Here is a 21,017-nt window from a genome sequence, read left to right on the forward strand (position 1 = left end):
GGTACATTTTCTCGGTCCTGATGATGATCTTCCAGTCTTTCTAGGCGAAGAAGTTTATTTTTATCGGTGAATTGGACATAACAGTTTTTGTGCCATACGATTGAGGTGGTATTCGAACCCAACGCCAGATCCAGACGCTCAATTATATTGCGGTTTTTTGGGTCGCGTAATTTCTTTCTGGTTTCGTAAGCCTTAGCGAGTGTGGCTTGACCTTGATTGCTGGCAGATCGCAAATCCCCATCTGTTTGGCATAAAATGCATAAGGCGAAGTCAATCGATGATGGTCGTTTCAGAGTAGCAACAGGATCCATCTTGATCTAGTCTGAAAATAAAAGAAAGAGAGGTTGCATGTCACCATCCCGGTAAATAAACCGTCCTTAACTAGACATGATAACAACCTTAACTAGAAAATACAGTTGACAGTGATCTGAAAGCAATGTAATGCCAATCAAGGTAAAACGGCAATAAAAGCCAATATGGTGTATGAAACATCTTCCATTGAAAGCCTGCAATTCAGCTTGGTATCCTATCTTTTCGTGGTCAGCACGCTCACATACAGCTAATAAGCATAGATACCAAGTGCTACTATGACATTCCTATTTTTAAAAGAAAATTAGAAATGTCAATATCGCGTATACTTTTTTTGACGGCCATTTTGTTTTTTGGCTGATTTAAGCCCTAAATATGTAATATTCAGCTTGGTATTATTTTTTATCGTGATCAGCACCCTCATATACAGCTAATAAGCATGGATACCAAGTATTACTACGACATTCCACTTTTCTGAAGAAAAAAAACAAATATCGCATAAACTTTTTTGGCGGCCATTTTGTTTTTTGCTGATTTAGGCCCTAAATATGCACATTTCAGCTTGGTATCCGTTTTTTTCGTGATCAGCACCCTCATATCCACCTAAAACGCCCGGATACCAACTTTTACTCAGAAATGCCTCTGCCAAAAAAAAATCAGAAATTTAGCCTCGTCTAAATATCGGGTCAAAGCAGGGAGATACAGGTCGTGGTACACCGAGTAGCAAATGATGTAGGGAAAGTTTAACTTTACTTAGAGGTTTTGCAAAAGAGATGCAGGATATTGGGAAAGCGGCTAAAAGCAAAGGGTTGTGAGGTCATTTTTCCTGGGATTCGCCCAGGATTAGGAAATAAAGATATTGAAGGAGCTGGGGCTCCCACGTCGATCGGAAGAATGGACGCGACAAAAAGCTGGAATTCATCCGAGTTGCTTTAATCAAACCAAACACTCAGGCACTCTGAAAAGCCCGTTTATCGGGCAGCAATATATGTATATACATATTATCCCGGAGCGTTTGCCCAGGAAAGGCGAGAGGGGGCGTGGCCCAGCGTCCTGGCTGTGGCCTGGCAAGTTGAGGGCGAGCCTGCCCGGGCGTCCTGGACGAGCCCGGCATGGTGATCGCTCCGCGTCCTTGATAGGTGCAAGGCGATTGTGAAAACCCAGCGGTAGCCGCTACACACGTCCCCCCAGAATCGACTTGCACCGGCAGGGTCAATTTGAGGGGGGTCCTGATGACCCGGCCGAAGCGACCCCTGGCGGGTCGTGGGAGGGGGTCCGGTGTGGTGGTGGGCGGTCGAATGGGGGGCACCGTGGACGGGGGGCGGCCTCGCCGCGGCGGAAGGGCCACCCGTGGTGGGTGGTCGACGTCCACGTGCGCCGGCTTGAGGCGGTCCACCGCAATCCGGTCCGACCTGCCGCCGATGTCGATGACGAACGACTTGTCGTCCCGTCGCAGCACCCAGAAGGGCCCGTCGTACGGCGGCCGGAGTGGCCCCCGATGTGCGTCGTGACGCACAAAAACATACTCCGCTGTGCGAAGTGCTGGGGGGACGTAGGACCGGGGGTCACCGTGGTGGGATGTTGGCACGGGGGCAAACCGTCGGGCGGCCTCCTGGAGGACCGAGCGCTGGTGAGCTGCGGACCAGGGACTGGTAGCGTCGGGCACGAATTCGCCCGGGACGCGTAGCGCCTGGCCATAGACAAGCTCGGCGGTGGATGCCTGGAGGTCCTCCTCGGGGGCCGTGCGGGGGCCAAAAGGACCCACGGCAGCCGGTCGGCCCAACCGCCGTCTTGAAGGCCGGCCATGAGCGCGGCCTTCATGGAGCGGTGGAATCGCTCGCACAACCCGTTTGCTTGGGGGTGGTAGGCCGTAGTACGGTGGAGCTTGACCCCCAGGTTGCGGGCGACCGCGCCCCACAGCTCGGAGGTGAACTGTGGTCCGCGGTCTGACGAGATGTCCGCCGGTGCGCCGAAGCGGGCGACCCAGGTGGCGATGAAAGCCTGCGCCACGTCGGCGGTGGTGGTGGAGACGAGGGGAACGGCCTCCGGCCACCTGGTGGTCCTGTCCACCATGGTGAGCAGGTGTGTGAACCCCCGTGACGGGGGGAGGGGGCCCACCAGATCCACGTTGACGTGGTCGAAACGTCGTTCGGGCACGGTGAAAGGTGCCAGCGGGGCCTGGGTGTGTCGGTGGACCTTGGCCCGTTGGCAGGCCGTGCAGGTGCTGGTCCAATCGCGGACGTCCCGACGAAGGCCGTGCCAGACGAATCGCGCCGACACCAGCTTCTGGGAAGCTTTCCGGCCCGGGTGGGAAAGGCCGTGGAGGGAGGCGAAGATGCGGCGTTGCCAGGTGACGGGCACGATGGGGCGAGGCTGGCCTTGGGAGACGTCGCAGAGCAGGACAGTGTCCGCGAAGGGGATGTCGGCCAGGCGGAGGCCCGTGTCCGCTGCCCGGAGGGCTTGCACCGTGGTGTCGGTGGTTTGGTCCGCCGCCATAAGCGCAAAGTCCACGCCCAGGTGGACCGCGTTCGCGCTGGCCCGGGAAAGACAGTCGGCCACGGCGTTGTTTTTGCCGGCGACGTGCCGGATGTCCGTGGTGAACTCCGACACGGCGGAGAGGTGGCGCTGTTGGCGGGCCGACCACGGCTCCGTGACCTTGGCCATGGCGTAAACCAACGGCTTGTGGTCGACGAACGCCGTGAAAGGCCGGCCCTCCAGGAGGTGGCGGAAATGGCGGACGGCCAGGTGTAGACCGAGGAGCTCCCGGTCAAACGTGCTGTATTTGAGCTCGTTCGGCCGGAGCTGCCGGCTGAAAAAAGCGAGTGGCTGCCAAACCCCGTTCACCCATTGCTCATGTACGGCGCCCACCGCGTAGTCGGAGGCATCCGTGGTGAGGGCGATGGGAGCGTTGAGCACCGGGTGAGCGAGCAGTGTTGCGTCGGCGAGGGCCCGCTTTGAGCTTTGGAAGGCCGCATCCATTGCTGCGGACCAGGCGATGTCGTGCTTGGCCGGCTTGCCCCGGAGGGCTTCGTAGAGGGGCCGCATGAGTTGAGCAGCACGGGGCACGAAGCGGTGATAAAAATTCACCATTCCCAGGAATTCCTGCAGGGCCTTTATGGTGCGGGGACGCGGGAACGTGGTGATGGCCTCGACCTTGGTTGGCAGCGGCACGGCCCCGTTCTTGGTGATGTGGTGGCCCAAAAAATCAATGGCCGTCGTGCCGAAGTGGCATTTGGCCGGGTTGGCGATGAGGCCGTGCTCGCTGAGGCGCCCGAACAGTGTTCGGAGGTGGAGGAGGTGCTCGGCCCGGGACGTGCTGGCGACGAGGATGTTGTCCAGGTAAACGAAATGGAACGGCAGGTCACGCAGCACGCCGTCCATCAAGCGCTGGAACGCCTGAGCCGCGTTCTTGAGACCAAACGGCATCCGCAAGATTTCGAATAAGCCGAACGGCGTGATGACTGCCGTTTTAGGGACGTCGGCCGCCCTGACAGGTACCTGGTGATATCCCCGTATGAGATCAATTTTCGAAAAAATGACCCGTCCCGCCAGATGGGCGGAGAAGTCTTGGATATGCGGGATCGGGTACCTGTCGGGGGTGGTAGCGTCATTGAGATGGTGGTAGTCGCCACACGGGCGCCATCCACCCCCCGGCTTTGGCACGATGTGCAGTGGCGAGGCCCACGCGCTATCGGAGCACCGCACGATGCTGAGGTGCTCCAACGCGTCGAATTCGGCCTTCGCCACGGCGAGCTTGGCTGGGTCGAGGCGGCGGGCCCTGGCGTAGACCGGCGGGCCCATGGTTGGTATGTGGTGCTCGATCCCATGCCGTACTGCGACGGCCGAAAACGTCGGCCGCGTGAGGGCCGGGAACTCCGTGAGCAGGCGAGCAAACTCGTTCGCCGCCGGGACGGCGCATGCCAGCTCGGTCGGCGCGGAGCTGCTCAATGTGCATACCAGGGAGCTGAAGGTTTCGGCGTTGATTAAACGACGCCGTTGGACGTCCACCAGCAGTCCGCGTGCGCAAAGGAAGTCGGCGTCTAGCAGAGCCATGGGCACGTTTGCGGTTACAAACGTCCAAGCAAAGCGTTGGCCGCCGAAGCAGAGGGTGATGTTGCGCGGGCCAAAGGTGCGGATGGTCGATCCGTTGGCCACAACCAAGGAGGGGCCGCAAACCGCGGATTGCCTGTCCTGGTCAGAGGCGGGTATGACGCTCAGTTGGGCGCCGTTGTCGCACAGGAAGTGCCGTCCGGACGCTTTATCCGTGATGAACAGTAAGTTGCCCGTGTGGCCGGCACTCATGGCTGGTAATGAACGCCGGCCCGGCCATTTCCCGGCCTGCCGAAGGTGCACGGGGGTCGGCATGTCCGGGCCTTCTGTCCGAACCTGGCATGATAGTAACACCACGCTTGGTCAGGTGGAGGCCCCGGTCGTCGTGCTGGAGGTGGTTGGCTCGGTGTAGCGGCCGCCAATTGCGTCGGCAGTTCGGTCGTCGACCGTGCCGGGTGCTCGGGCGCCATGGGTGTTGCGTCGGACGGCGGTGGGTCCCATGTCGCCGCTGCGATGCGCTGGCCTGCGGCGGAGATCTTGTCGGCTTCTCTGGCAAGGGCCCGGGGATCTGTGATCGTCGTGCTTGCCAGGGCGAGGCGTACCGGGTTAGGCAGCTGACGGAGGAACAGCTCCCGGAACAGGAATGCCGGAGAGTGCTCGCCGAGCAGTGAAAGCATGTAGTCCATTCGCTCGGAAGGGCGCGTGTCGCCGAGCTCGGGCAGGTCGAGCAGGCGCCGTGCGCGTTCCGCCGATGGGAGGGCGAAAGCGTCGAGGAGAAGCTTCTTAATCGCGCCGTATTTGTCAGCGGCTGGCGGGCTCTCGAGGAGGCTCAGGGCGCGGGCCGCGGTGGCCGAACCGAGCGCTGCTACCACATGGTGGAAGCGGGTGTCGTCGGCCGTGATGCCTCGCAGGGCGAACAGGGAATCCGCCTGTGCGAACCAAACCGCCGCGTGAGCCTCCCAGAAGGTAGGCAGTTTAAGGGCGACTGCCGTGTCCATGTCGGTAGGTCACCAATGAAGGAGCTGGGGCTCCCACGTCGATCGGAAGAATGGACGCGACAAAAAGCTGGAATTCATCCGAGTTGCTTTAATCAAACGAAACACTCAGGCACTCTGAAAAGCCCGTTTATCGGGCAGCAATATATATACATATTATCCCGGAGCGTTTGCCCAGGAAAGGCGAGAGGGGGCGTGGCCCAGCGTCCTGGCTGCGGCCTGGCAAGTTGAGGGCGAGCCTGCCCGGGCATGCCCGGGCATGCCCAGGTGTCCCGACCGAGGCCTGGCAAGTTGAGCGCGGGCCTGCCCGGGCGTCCTGGACGAGCCCGGCATGGTGATCGCTCCGCGTCCTTGATAGGTGCAAGGCGATTGTGAAAACCCAGCGGTAGCCGCTACAATATAAAATATGAGCAGAGCAATAGATGTCATCCATTGGCTGGAACGATGGTATTTTTCACATCGGTATATATGATTATTTTTTTGGTGGATACGTGTGCATATTACGAAAATTAATACTGGGTTGTCAGCAATAAACAAAATGTTGCTGGAATAAAAAAAAGAAGCTTCTGGAATAATTTACAGTCAAATATTGACTTAATAAAGTGTATTACTGCACTGCAACATGCATAAGTTATGGTGTAGTAGTTACCTTATTCACATGTCGCGGTTACCTTATTCTTGGTAACCACTTGTCACGGTTAACTTATCCGCATGTGACGGTTACCAATACGATGGGGTTGGTCTAACCCACGCACACGGGCTTTTGGTTGTGTCGTCGTGACGCACGCGCGGCTGTTGGAGCCACGCCCTCCGAAGAGGGTTCTTGGTTTTATATAAGCCGTTACGACTTCCGTTCGTGAGCAGTTGCTGGAGATTTCTGTACAATAAACAACCTTTTGTACCCAACGAAATGGCCTCTTCTTGTCGTCTTCGGCAACCGCTAAACTGGTGACCCCGTTGCCCCCGAACATATTCGGGGGCCAAATGAACACGGCAGGATTGCGACCGCAATTTCTTCCACAAGACCTAAACTCGAACTGCCGGAGTTTTCGCAACGACGAGCGGCCATGTGGTTCGCGCATCGCGCTCGGTTCCTCCTCTACGACTAGAGGGGCGAACCAGCTCCGGGACCCTCCGAAGGAACGCCGTTACGGGGCATTGGCGGCACGGCTACTTTGTCGCCTTCGCGCACACAGGCCGAGTACTGCTGCTCATCGCCTCCGCGCACACAGGCCGGGCACGGCTACTTCGTCGCCTTCGCGCACACAGGCCGAGCACCGCTGCTTGTCGCCTTCGCGCACACAGGCCGAGTACTGCTACTTCGTCGCCTCCACGCACACAGGCCGAGTACTGCTGCTCGCCACTCCTACTACGGCGGATCCCGAGGCTGATGCTCCTGCAACTACAGCTACTACCGCTGCTCATCTCTTGCGCACGGCTGCTTCGTTACCTTCGCGCGCACTGGAGCCTCGTTGTCTTCGCGCGCACTGCTGCTCGCCACTCCCGCAATTCCTACTGCTGCAACTACAACTGCTACCGCTGCTCGGCACCCGCGGCCCGGCTCTGTTCCACCCGCGGCCCGGCTCTGTTCCACCCGCGGCCCGGCTCTGTTCCACCCGCAGCCCGGCTCTGTTCCACCCGCGGCCCGGCTCTGTTCCACCCGCGGCCCGGCTCTGTTCCACCCGCGAACTACGTACACGCCCGTGGCGTGCCTTCTGGTGGGGCGCGTGTAGTGGTTACCTTATTCACATGTCGCGGTTACCTTATTCACTTGTCGCGGTTAACTTATCCGCATGTGACGGTTACCAATACGATGGGTTTGGTCTAACCCACGCACACGGGCTTTTGGTTGTGTCGTTGGAGCCACGCCCTCCGAAGAGGGTTCTTGGTTTTATATAAGCCGTTACGACTTCCGTTCGTGAGCAGTTGCTGGAGATTTCTGTACAATAAACAACCTTTTGTACACAAAGAAATGGCCTCTTCTTGTCGTCTTCGGCAACCGCTAAAATTGTGTTCAACCATCGTCAGCTAAGCGATAGGTTCAATATGCTAGTTAAACCAAAAACACAATGTTTGTTTGTCATCAATTGCAATATTGTTACAGACACGACTTTGATGTTAAAGTGGGCCGAGCGGAATGGCCGTCGTGTCCGCACAAATTACCCGACTATACTCGACGTTGACGAAGTCGCGCGATGCTGGCTCAATAAGGAAAAGAAGACACCCGGCTGGATTACAATAACACAATACGACACCAGGGGTTCAGTTCTCAAGACCTCCGGAGGAGGTTATATTAAGGCGGAAGGTTAGATTACAACTACAAGAGGGACAGCATAGAAAGACAGGCACTTAGACACACTCTTATATTAACCCCGGACAGACGACAGACACACGGGACAACGGCTGACTCACACGGGGGTTTGATGGCTAGGAAAGGCAGGATCGATGGCTCCAGGTGCACCTGGGCTCAAAGGTCAGAATCGACTCGGTCCGGTCCAGAGATGCGGGGAGGTCGCAGCGCTCGGATGGCGTCTTGTCTGCTCAAGCTGGGGGCGCATCTGACTCAGCGCTCGCAGGTGGCTTTCCTTCTCCAAGCTGGGTGCGCATCTGACTCAGCGCTCGCAGGTGGCTTTCCTTCTCCAAGCTGGGTGCGCATCTGACGTCACATCCGGCGCGGGGCCGCGTATATCCGGCGGGGAGTGACACGCCCTCGGCTCGTTAGCTCCGCCTCGTGGAATCGGCACGTTGCTTCTCATTGGGTGCGTGCGGGGGGTTTACCAGGCTCCGCCCTTGACGAGGAGCTGACAAGGAGCCCCTTCGTGGTAACCCCGTGGAGCGCATGGTCTATGGCGCTAATCGAGCCGGTGTGAGGACGCATCCTCCCCCGCTCCGCCGCCATCTCCTCTGTTGTTGTTGTAATTGTTGGGGAAGAAGATGGAAGGAGGTATGGGAAAGGTCCTAAACTCACTACTGATGCCATATAATCACATTCTGGTGCAACGAAGAGTCATAATTAATGGAGACGAGGCCTTAACTGACATAGAATAAGAATAACTAGGAAGATGTCCGAAAGTTGTCTACGTGTGGTGCGGTGGACCTGGGCACGACATTTAATGGGGGAATAAGGGGAAGGTCGGCTCTACTGATTGTTATTTACATGCAATGGGACTAGGGAATGGGGGATCGGGGAAAGTTGGGGAGTATTGGAGAAAATAGGGGAATATTTACAAGCGGATATGGAGGCCAAATTCCATATTCGCAACATTGCACCCTTCTCTACCCTCGGGGCGTCCCGACCCGATAAATTTTTACCTACTTTAGTGTGGCACGCAATGTAGTTCCCTCTACTATTAACTCTACCCTGAGTGCGACAGTTTTACAGATATTCACAAATGAGTAAATATGTCCCCCTGCGACGTTGCACCCTTCTCCTCACAGAAACACACCCACAGGATAACCGAATCCGGAAAGAATCCTCAAACTAAACATACAGCCGGTAGGGAGCATTATTTACAAGATTACGCTGATATCTACACTACGATCCAGGACCTGTTTTTGGAGGAACACATGCAGATGTTATGCATAGAGAGAGAGCGCTTGCCAACATCGATACACCAACCCACGAGTGCTCTGTGGCCGACGGCCTTTAATAACGTGCAGAGCACCCTTCCCGAGCATCAAAAGCACCACCCCACCACCAATCGGTGCAGTCACCATTGTTCATTGGAATAAAAATAAATTCGACAACCCCTAACCCTGCAGGTGTCTCTTGCTCTTCTTGTGGTGCACTTGGTGGTAACTAAAAGTGGTTCACCTGTATGGCATAGGTGCCACGTTGACCCATAGGTCCATCCCCGAGTGGTGCTTGGCCGCAAACGAACTGCGGTCCATTGTGGGTGGCCACAAACATTGCGGTCCATATGGTGTATCGATCCCGGCAGCAAACAGCGAAAGTGCAGGCCCACAACTGCGCAGCCAGCACCTCTCTCTCCTCTCTCTCCACCCCAAAGCCAGATCCTCGGAGGTGGGAGACAAAAGAAGCAGACAAGTGAGTAAGGTGGTAAGGGCGCAAAAGTGCACGCAATACAAGATGATGCACACTGGGGGCACATGGGAACCAGGTGAGACAGGTACGTTCCTACCGTACGCTCCCCCCCCCCCCCCACCAGGTAACCTACATGGCCCCTCCCTTACCCCTTACTGTATCCACAAAACACAACACTACCCATAAACATCTACTTTACAAATCAACAAACATCCCTACTGTCTTCCCCGTTCCTCCCATAAACCAAATTCGTCTTCTCTCCCTCCTAACCAATCAAATTTGCCATTTTCAACTCTCCTCAAAATTTGCCATTTTCAACTCAACATCAAAATTTGCCATTACCAATTCATCATCAGTCCCTCCTAGGGAGGGAGAGATGGAATCACCCCAATGTCTCATCCACGTCGTGATGCGTCTCACAAATCCTCACAGCAATCTCATTTCCTGCACAAAACAAAGAAAACACAGGTGTGGAGTCATCATCATCACCACAGGTAAGTGGCTGCGTATGGTGCGACAGGTTCATCAATCCTAACTATCTCCTAAATGACTTTAACAACTTTACACTACCCGGGGTCTTCCTCCGGCCAAACCATTGGCCCTCTTACACTATGGGTTCTAAAAACCAATTCCCATTGGCCAAACTGTGGTGCTCTTCAATTTGGGGTCTCACTCCCCCGATTCATCTCCCGGTGCCCTCGCACAATTTCTGGGCTGTGGCGTGTACCTCTTCCAGTGGGCCTACCCACCTGCACACCTCCACCACTGCAGTTGCCTCCGAGCTTACCTGCTCCTTACCCTAACCTAACTACCTGGGGCAGGCCCTCTGGCGCTCTCCCCACTCGGTGCCCTCTCTGGCACTGGGCTACCCGGGTCCGTCCTCCGGATCCTCGGGCCCCATCCACAACAACTCTACCGGCTCCCAGAGCCCACCTGCGGCCTCACCTGGCCGACATCCTCACAGTGGTGGAGTGCCCAACCAACTACACGCACTAACAGGCTACACGCCCAGCCATTTCCACAACACTAATGCACCCATTCACAACACCATTCTGCAACCGCACCACAAGTGCCAATATCCAACCACAATTTACCTGTACCCTCTACCTAACACTTACACTACCCGCCCCGGGTACTCGTGAAAGGGGGTCCACTCTTCCCCCATCCACACCTTCGCACCATGCACACCACTCCGTACCACTTACTCCAACTCTCTCCACACACCTGTACTTGCACACCTGTGCTCTCACACCTGGTGCCACCTGCACCCTTCTCTCCCCAAGCGCATTCGCGCTGATCCACACACTCACTACTCATACACTGCTCCACACACCTGTCCAGTTGTACACCTGTGCAATCACACCTGTTCAATTCTCACAAACACGGCATCATCTCAGCTAACTACTCCCTTCTGAAACTTGCGCTTCCCAGTCGTCCCTTTAAACTATTGCGCTCCCTCGTCATTATCATCCATACTAATCTACCTGCGTCCCCACTACAGGTATCAGTCACTAACTAATCTTAACGTTACCTAATGTCATCTTCTAGATCCCTACACACAATATCCTAACCCACCCGGGCTAGTTTTCACTGCCATACACCCCATAAGCTATTGCTCCTTTGCCCCACTCAGGGGAAGGGTGGCAGGGATGCCATCCCACCACATCGGGGGTCTCTCACTACCAATTTTGCACATCAAATTTCAACAAATTAAAAATTTGCCAATCACTACCCATCATCTGCCAATCACTACTGCCAATCCCTTGCCAATCATCAAATTTTGTTTTTCTCTAATTTTGGGTCCAAAACACTAACCTCATCACCCAGTCTACTCACTACTGCCTCTCGGTGCGCCAATTCCTGTCCAAAGCCTGGCTTCGTAAAGCCAAGCAATGGATGCTGGTTGTTTTGTGCCAGCGGCTGGATGCATCCCGCATTCGGTGCAGGGAAGGAGGTTTACCCGGGCCGAGATCCCACGCACCATCTCGGCACGGAGCCATCCCATGGCTCGATCTCGGCCTGCCGGAATGCCTCACCAAAAAGTGGTCGCCATGACGACCCTTTCTATCGGGCTGCCCGCTCCGCCTAGTGGAGCACGGACGCGGCCGTTCAAAGCGAGGCCCAGCACGCACCGAGGGCCCGACTCGGCTATAAGTCGTTCTAAACTCTACCCCGGTTAACGTCGATGCTTCACCTGGACGCTTACACCCCGCAGCCCGTTCCTTGCTCACACATCCAGCCGTGCCCATGCTCCTCGTACCTTTCCTTACACACCCAGGCACACCCATTCCACTCACAGCCTTGGTCACACACCTGACCACCGAACACTTTGGCACACATTCGTTGCTCGCACACCTCACCAATACACCTCTTCGCGCCCCCTCCTCGGTCACCTCCTCTGTGACAATCACAGGTGTGCCCTCATTCGCACACCCAACCACGTGCCTCACCACCAACTCCAGCGTGCATTCCCACTCACGCTCCACCATTCCCGGTGTGCATCCTTCCATCCCAGGTGTACATCCTCGCTCACCTGTCACAACTAACTCACGCTCCATGTCACTCTCACTACTCTCACCACCATTCTTGACAGCGCACTCACCCTTACTCTTGACAGCGCACTCTTTCCTCATGCACCTGTCCGTCACACACCTTTCTCGCGCACACTCTCCCGTTACATCCTCTGTAACACTCACCACACCGCGCTTCCATGTGCTCCCTCGCACACACGCTACGTCCGACTCACTCTCGCCAGCACACTCACTCCTTGGCACGCACTTTTTCCTCACACACCCCAGAGTCGGACTTTCTCGCACACCTCCTCTTTCGCACACCAGACCTGTCGCACACTTCACCCACGGCCTCTCACGAACACCCGGGTCTATCTCGACCCCCAAGCTTCTTAAATCCCCTGGCGCATCATACGCACGACCATATTGGTCACCACTTACACCGGGTCCTCTTCCTCTTCGCTTCTCCTCCATCACCTGCGAATCCCTCATCCGGTTAATGAGCACATCATCACGATCCAAACACAGACTTTGGACCAATTCTTTTATCTCCTCTTTTATCTCTTTCTTATCCCCTCTCCGTCGCTTCTTAATTTCGCTCACCCCTTCTTCCACTTCTTCTAATTTGTGCCTCACCTCTTTTATTCCCCGGTACGTCTCCTCAAGCTCGTCCTCCAAGGCTACCTTGACCGTTTCCATGTGCGTCCTCACCCGCCGGTCCTTCGTCTCCATTACCTCTATCACCTCGTCCAACCTCGTTGTCAGTCCCTCACGTACCATCTGACATTCCCTCTTTGTCGCTATCAAGTCGTTTTTTATGTCGTTTTGTGTCGCTTTTAAACCTCCTAATACCGCAGTGTTCCTTTGAACCTGCTCCACTAACTCCGTCTGTCCCACCGTCAGCTGCTCCACCTCCTGCGTCAGGTCCTCTATGCCCCCTTGTAACTTTACAGTCCCCTTTCTCACCTCCTTCTCCATGTGCTCCTTACAGTGCCTCACCTCCTCGCGCACTCCTCCGACCTCCTCACTCACTCCTCTTCTGATCTGCTCTCCCATCACTTGCATCTCCTGCCCAGATGCCACCCTCATCTGCTCCATTTCCTCCCTGTGAGCATCCAGTTTGGTTTCTACCCCCATTCTGACCCCCTCTATCTGCTGCTCCATTTGTTTAACTTCCCTTTCCGCTTGGTCCCTCATGTCCCTCAATTTGCCTTCCATACTGTTTTCTAACCCCTCTAACCCATTTTTCACTCCCTCTATCTGATTCTCCTGGGCAGCCATTCTATTTTCTACCCCCTCTAACCCATGTTTCACCTCTTTTATCCCGTTGTCTAACCCCTCAAATTTCTTTTCTAATCCCTCACCGGTACCCCTCATTTGGCCCTCTAATCGCCCACTATCAACCCTCATTTGGCCCTCCAATCGCTCACTATCAACCCTCATTTGGCCCTCCAATCGCTCACTATTAACCCTCATTTGGCCCTCCAATCGCTCACCCTGAGCATCCATCCGGTTCCCCAATTGGTTACTCTGCAGTTTGAGGGACGCCTGCATTTGCGCCATAAATTGCTCCATGAGGACCTGCATCTGGGCCATCCCTCCCACTTGTGCAGCGGGTGCGGCCGCCGTAGCTATGTGCGAGGCGCCATTTCGCGCGTCTGCTACCCCCGCTGTTTCGCTCTCCTCATGTCCCTCATGTCCCTCAATTTGGTCCTGGACCGACCCTGCTTCACTCTCCCTAACCGGACCCCAGCCGTCTTGATCCGCCATAGCGCGACTTTCAAAATTCGGGTTTTGTAAAACAAAACGAATTTCGGCCGCTCCAAATTTTGACCAAATTTTTTTTTTTTTTTCCTCTATTCGTTTTTTTTTCAAAATTTGGTCGGGCCTCGAATCCCACTCCTGACACCAATTGTTACAGACACGACTTTGATGTTAAAGTGGGCCGAGCGGAATGGCCGTCGTGTCCGCACAAATTACCCGACTATACTCGACGTTGACGAAGTCGCGCGATGCTGGCTCAATAAGGAAAAGAAGACACCCGGCTGGATTACAATAACACAATACGACACCAGGGGTTCAGTTCTCAAGACCTCCGGAGGAGGTTATATTAAGGCGGAAGGTTAGATTACAACTACAAGAGGGACAGCATAGAAAGACAGGCACTTAGACACACTCTTATATTAACCCCGGACAGACGACAGACACACGGGACAACGGCTGACTCACACGGGGGTTTGATGGCTAGGAAAGGCAGGATCGATGGCTCCAGGTGCACCTGGGCTCAAAGGTCAGAATCGACTCGGTCCGGTCCAGAGATGCGGGGAAGGTCGCAGCGCTCGGATGGCGTCTTGTCTGCTCAAGCTGGGGGCGCATCTGACTCAGCGCTCGCAGGTGGCTTTCCTTCTCCAAGCTGGGTGCGCATCTGACTCAGCGCTCGCAGGTGGCTTTCCTTCTCCAAGCTGGGTGCGCATCTGACGTCACATCCGGCGCGGGGCCGCGTATATCCGGCGGGGAGTGACACGCCCTCGGCTCGTTAGCTCCGCCTCGTGGAATCGGCACGTTGCTTCTCATTGGGTGCGTGCGGGGGGTTTACCAGGCTCCGCCCTTGACGAGGAGCTGACAAGGAGCCCCTTCGTGGTAACCCCGTGGAGCGCATGGTCTATGGCGCTAATCGAGCCGGTGTGAGGACGCATCCTCCCCCGCTCCGCCGCCATCTCCTCTGTTGTTGTTGTAATTGTTGGGGAAGAAGATGGAAGGAGGTATGGGAAAGGTCCTAAACTCACTACTGATGCCATATAATCACATTCTGGTGCAACGAAGAGTCATAATTAATGGAGACGAGGCCTTAACTGACATAGAATAAGAATAACTAGGAAGATGTCCGAAAGTTGTCTACGTGTGGTGCGGTGGACCTGGGCACGACATTTAATGGGGGAATAAGGGGAAGGTCGGCTCTACTGATTGTTATTTACATGCAATGGGACTAGGGAATGGGGGATCGGGGAAAGTTGGGGAGTATTGGAGAAAATAGGGGAATATTTACAAGCGGATATGGAGGCCAAATTCCATATTCGCAACATTATGTAGCATATATCATGCCACCCAATAATGGTGGCAGAAGATATTAAAATTCAACTGTGGAAATGGCTTGAAACTTTGCACTGTACACGTGGAATTGTGCAAGATAGGGTACATGTGGCATTGGGCATGCACACTGTACCCGTGGCATTGCGCAATGCACTGTACACGCGGCATAGCACGTGCGCACTGTACACGTGCCGTGGTGCATGTGCACTGTACACGTGAAATAGTGCATGTGTACTGTATACGTAGCATAATGCATATGCACTGGATACATGGCATTGCGCAAGTGGCATAGTGCAAGCGCACTGCATACGAGACATAGCCCAAATGCACTGTACACGGCGCAATGCTCAAGTGCACTGTACATGTGCCCTTTTTTTTCTTTTCTTTTTTTGTATACAAGATTGAGGCTCGTGTAAGAGCTAACATTAATTACACAAAAATCAAACGGACAAATAAAACATATAAAGGGAGCGGGAGACAAGATGGGGAGAGAGAGGGAAGCAAACAAGTAGAACAGCAGAGAACAGGGACATCGGGAGATCTGTGGAAGTGAGAGGACTTGGGGGGAGGAGGCATGGGAAGGGGGAAGGGGAAGGGGAAGGGGAAAGGGGGAAGGGGGGAGGGGAGGGGGTGGGAGAGGTAAAAAACAACAACACATGGACACTGCTAGGACTTCATGGAAAAAGTCGGAATTTCAAAAAAGTGGATCTGGGGTGAATTACCACCTACCTGCCAGCACTAATTTCCTGTTTGACATTGAGGACCTCCATCCATTGTTGAGACAGCAGAAGGAGCATGTCCAGAGTAGAATGACCTGGTTTTTTTTTTTTGGGGGGGGGGGGGGAGGGGGGGGGATACTGAATCGAGGCTCGTGAAAGAGCTGACATTTACTTCACAAACAAATCAACCAGACAAACAAAATATATAAAAAGAGGGAGCGGAAGACAAGAGAAGGGAAAGCACACAAACACTTGACAGCACACAACATTTAAGAGCAGGGAGATGTGTGGGAGGGAGATGGCTTGGAGGGAGGAGGCGTGGGAAGGGGCGGGGGGGGTGGGAGAAGTATAAAACACAAGGACACCAAGGACTTCCAGGACAGAAGTTGGTATTTCAAAAAAGTGGAATTGGGGTGAAATTAGAGGGGATAGAAAAGATCAAGGTTTTGGATGGGGGAAGATAAGAGATGGTGGTGAACAGCTGTTTTAAAGACCTGGAGGGTGGAGTGGGATTGAAGAGAGTGAGGGAGTTTGTTCCAGAGGCGGGAGAAAAGAGGAATGAAGGAGTGAAGGTGAGCAGAGAGTCTTGATTTTGGCAGTTTAACCATAAGAGGGTTGCAGGCAGATCTTGTGCGACCTGTAGGAATATTTGTGGGACAGAGCCCAGAGAGAGCTGGAGGGGGGCAAGGCCAGAGAGGAGTCGGTAGAAGACGGAAAGACCACCAACCTGCCTGCGGTGAGTGAGTGAGAGGCCCTTGGAGTTAGCTTCATCGCGGGAGATTCCAATGATTCTGAATGCTTTGGTTTCAGCAGCGTGAAGACGAGCTAGGTGTGAGGCAGGAGCACCAGCCCAGAGGGGAGAGCAGGATTCCATTGAGCTGCGGATGAAAGCCTTGTATGTGGTGAGGAGCTCAGGTGTGCCAAGGAAGGACTTCGCACGACGGAGGATGCCCAGTTGGCGACTGGCTTTGGAGGCCAGATTTGAAATGTGGTTTTCCCAGGAAAGATCATGGCAGATAGTGAGACCCAAAAGCTTAAGTGACAGAAATTCTTGGAGAGGATTATTCAGAAAGTGGATGGGAAGGTTTTCCAGTCGGTCTTTTCGGATAGACATCGTAAGAGTGTGAGATTTGTCAGGATTGAAAGACATGTTCCACTTGTTTGCCCAGTCAGAGATTTTGTCCAGGTCTGCAGAGAGTGAGGAAGCTGCAGACTGCCGATCTGAGGGATGAAGAATGGAGCGACAGAGAGTAGAGTCATCAGCAAAGAGATAGAGAGGATTTTCAAGAGAGTCAGAGAGATCATTGATGAAGACCAGAAAAAGCACAAGGCCCAGAACACTGCCTTGGGGAACTCCAGCCTGAACAGGAAGAGGAGATGAGAGAAACCCATTCAGGGCCACACATTGACTACGACTAGAGAGGAAGTCTGCCAGCCATGTGTGGAGATTTCCATGGATACCAACAGAGGAGAGTTTGGTGAGCAGAGCTGGGTGCCAGACTGTATCGAAGGCACGTGATATGTCAAGGGAGACAGCTCTAATTTCCTGTTTGGCATTGAGGACCTCCATCCATTGTTGAGAAAGCAGAAGCAGCATGTCCAGAGTAGAGTGACCTGGTCTGAAACCAAATTGATGATCAGAGATCAAGCCATTGGAGAAGAGGAAAGATTTCATATCTGAAGCAATGATGGATTCCATGACTTTGCTGATAATTGGGAGAAGGCTGATTGGTCTGTAGTTGCAGGGATCTGTTTTTGCACCTTTTTGTGCAAAGCGGAGATGTTAGCAGATTTCCAAGCAGATGGCAGATGACCTTGAACAAAAGAGAGGGTGAAGAGAACAGAGAGAGGGTGAGATAGAGCGGAAGAGCAAGATTTTAGGACCCTTGGGCTGATGCCGTCAGGTCCAGTTGCAGAATCAGAGTCGAGGTTTGACAGAAACTTTTCCACCTTGTCAGGAGGAAAGGACACAGAGCCCAGGAGCAGCTGGGTACGACTGGGTATGGTGGGTACAGAGAGGGATGGGTTTGGGACACAAGATTTAGAGGCAAACACAGAGTTGAGGCATTCAGCTTTTTCACGTGCGGAGTCAGCCGTGTGGCCGTTTGAGGTGAGGGAGGGGACGGAGGGGGAACAAACACCAGAAACAGATTTGACCAGGCGCCACCAGGATTTGGAAGAGGGAGACAGATAAGAGAGTTCTGTCCTGAGAACGGAGAGATATTGTTTCCTGGCTCTCCGGAGGGTGGACACACACTTGTTTCGGGCTTTGTGAAAGGAAATGAGATTTCCTTCCGTTGGATTTGCTTCCCTTTGCTTTCATTGTGAGGCAGTTGCAGGAGAAGTACATGGAGAAGAGGAAGAAGTTGTTTTTTGGGTTTGTTGATCTGGAGAAAGCATTCGATAGGGTTCCACGCAAAGTATTGACATGGGCATTGAGGAAGTTAGGAGTGGAGGAATGGTTGATCAGAGTAGTGATGGCAATGTACAAAAGAGCACGCACAGCTGTAAGGACGAAGGACGGGAACAGTGGTGAGTTTGAGGTGAAGGTGGGAGTGCATCAGGGGTCGGTACTAAGTCCACTAGTATTTGTAGCTGTGATGGAGGTGCTGGCTCAGAACGTAAAGGAGGGTTTACCGTGGGAGTTGTTGTATGCAGATGATCTGGTGTTGATTGCGGAAAGTATGGATGGACTGAAGGAAAAGATGAACAAGTGGAAGGAATGTATGGAGACAAAAGGTCTGAAGGTGAATATCGGAAAGACGAAGGTGATGGCAAGTGGTAAAGCATGTGGTGAGGCTACAGGGAATGTACCCAGGGTTGCAAGAGTGAGATGTGCATGGAAAAAGTTTCGGGAACTGAGTGGCGTGCTGACGAGGAGGGGAGTGTTGTTGAAGCTGAAGGGAAAGGTGTATGCTGCATGTGTGAGAAGTGTTATGATTTATGGGAGCGAGACATGGGTAATGAACGTAGAGCAGCAACGAAGGCTGGAAAGGGTGGAAATGGGAATGGTTCGATGGATGTGCGGAGTATCGTTGAGAGAGAGGAAGACAAATGATGAATAGCGAAAGATGATGGGAATATTGCCTGTGATTGATGCTGTGAAGAGGAACAGGCTGAGATGGTTTGGTCATGTGTTGAGGAAGGATGAAAGTGACTGGTTGAGAAGAGTGATGGAAATTGATGTAGAAGGAAGTAGAGGACGGGGAAGACCGAGAAAGACTTGGCTAAAGATGGTGGAAGAAGAAATGCGGGCAAGGGCGTTAACAAGGAGAGATGCAGAAAATAGGGCAAAATGGAGAAGATTGTCATGGGGACCGCAAGGCTAACCCCCACTCTAGCAGGGAAAATGGCCTTAAAATGCATGTTGTTGTTGTTGTTGGATTTGCTTTCCAGGAGACGAAAGCAAGTTGTTTCTGGGCAATAGCCTCACCACAAGATTCCGTGTACCATGGACGGGAGGAAGGGTATGACAACTGAAGACGAGATGGGAAAAATCTGTGCATGAGAGAGAGCAATTTACTTTGGAAGAATTCCCAGGATGAGTTGATGTCAGAGGCGGTAGAGATGGGAGACCAGTCCAGATGATTGATGGCTGCTTGAAGACCGTGCCAGTTGGCCTGAGTGAAATGCCAGACTCGTCGACGCTGAGGAGGCTCTCTGAGAATGGTCAGAGAGATGTCCACTTTAACAAGCACATGATCAGATGAGCCGATTGGAGCAGAAGAAGAGCAGCAGACATTTTCAGGGAAGTTAATCATAACCAAGTCCAGAAGAGAAGATGCTCCGTTGACTGAAATCCGGGTCGGGAAATTGACAGATTGTGTCAGTCCCAGTGAGTCACAGAAGACCTTTGCTGAAGAGCCATGGCTGGTGAGAGAGGTACCCACACCCAGCCAACTGGCATGGTGACAATTGAAATCACCACATATGAGGAAGAGAGAGTTGGGATGGGTAGATAGAAGTTGGTCCATATTATCAGACAGCGAGATGTAGATGGAGTCATCACTGTTTGGTGGACGGTACAACACACATATGAACAAATATTTAATTATTTGGCATGGGGGCGGTGTACTTTGAATGTATCTGTACTTGTTATATACTTTGTTTGTTTGTCTCTGATTTCTTTTTGTGATAAATGTTAGCTCTTTCACGAGCCTCGATTCTGTATACAAACAAAAAAAAAAAAAAAGAAAAAGGTGGGAGCGAAGGGGAAGCCGTAGCCAAAGGTATTCCTGGGGGTGAGGTGGAGAGAGGGCAGTGCAGGGCGAGTGAGGAAGAGAGTTTTTTATAAAGATAGCAACCCCCCCTCCCCCCCCTCGAGGACGAGGCTCAGGTCTATCATACCGGAGGAGGGAGTAACCTGGGAGAGATACCAAGGAATCAGAGACATCATGAAGGAGGAAAGTTTCTGTTAAGCAGATCACGTCTGGTTTGTCAGAAGCAACCTGTATGGAGAGATCAGTCAAGTTTGAGCGAAGGCCCCGGATGTTTGAGGTCCATACTGTTAAAGAAGAGGAAGGGGGAGCATCTGATACAGAACGGGGGGCGGGGGGGGGGGGAGCGGTAGGGTAAGATGTGGATGAGGAGGAAGAGGTAGGGAGAGAGCTGTTGAAGGTGTGTCAGAGATTTCAGAATAGCTTGGAGAAAGGGAAGAATGGGGCGGACAAAAGGTTTGATGGTGATTGGGTGAGGCGCAGTGAGGTGTTATTTGAGGAGGGGGAAGAGTGAGGCAGAAGGTTGAGGGAGATGAAGGTGAAAGTTGGAAGGGGGAAGAAGCAGGGAGGACGCTTTGAGGAGGAGGGGTGAGAGGGGAGTCTAGGAGGGGAGGAGTGAGGGAGGGTCTCGGAGGGGAGGGGTGTGGGGGGAGTTTTGGAGGGAAGGGGCAAGGGGGAATATTTGAAAGAGATGGGTGATGGGGAAGATTTGGAGGGGAGGGGCAAGGGGGTGGATTTGGAGGGGAAGGGTGATGGGCAAGTTTTGAAGGGGAGGGGTGATGGGGAAGTTTTTGAGGGAAGGGGTGATGGGGAAGTTTTGGAGGGAAGGGGTGATGGGGAAGTTTTGGAGGGAAGGGGTGATGGGGAAGATTTGGAGGGGAGGGGTGAGATTGGATTTTGAAAAATGTACGATTAATGGGAAACAAACATTTCTTGCAAAATGAGTTTCTTGCGACCTTCGAGTCAAAAATACGTTTGAGGACGCTGAAGGATGGGTGGAGTTCTGGAGAGTTTAGGGAATGTAGAAAAGAGGGAACTGTAACTGTTATAGATGGAATTTTTTTTTGGAATGAATAGATTTG

The 21,017-nt window shown here is 53.5% G+C and overlaps 1 long non-coding RNA gene across 1 annotated transcript; it reads right to left on the reverse strand.

Annotated features, from left to right (window-relative positions):
* Positions 1–5,425: 5,425 nt before the first annotated feature.
* Positions 5,426–15,813, reverse strand: LOC137428784 (uncharacterized). Its single transcript, XR_010984743.2, has 2 exons — positions 15,729–15,813; positions 5,426–5,746 (listed from the first exon to the last, which is right to left on the reverse strand). It is a non-coding gene; the product is annotated as an uncharacterized LOC137428784 (long non-coding RNA).
* Between the last annotated feature and the right edge of the window lie 5,204 nt (positions 15,814–21,017).

Source organism: Myxine glutinosa, chromosome 5 (assembly GCF_964187855.1).
Source record: "Myxine glutinosa chromosome 5, kmMyxGlut1.1, whole genome shotgun sequence".
Classification (NCBI taxonomy): Eukaryota; Metazoa; Chordata; class Myxini; order Myxiniformes; family Myxinidae; genus Myxine; species Myxine glutinosa.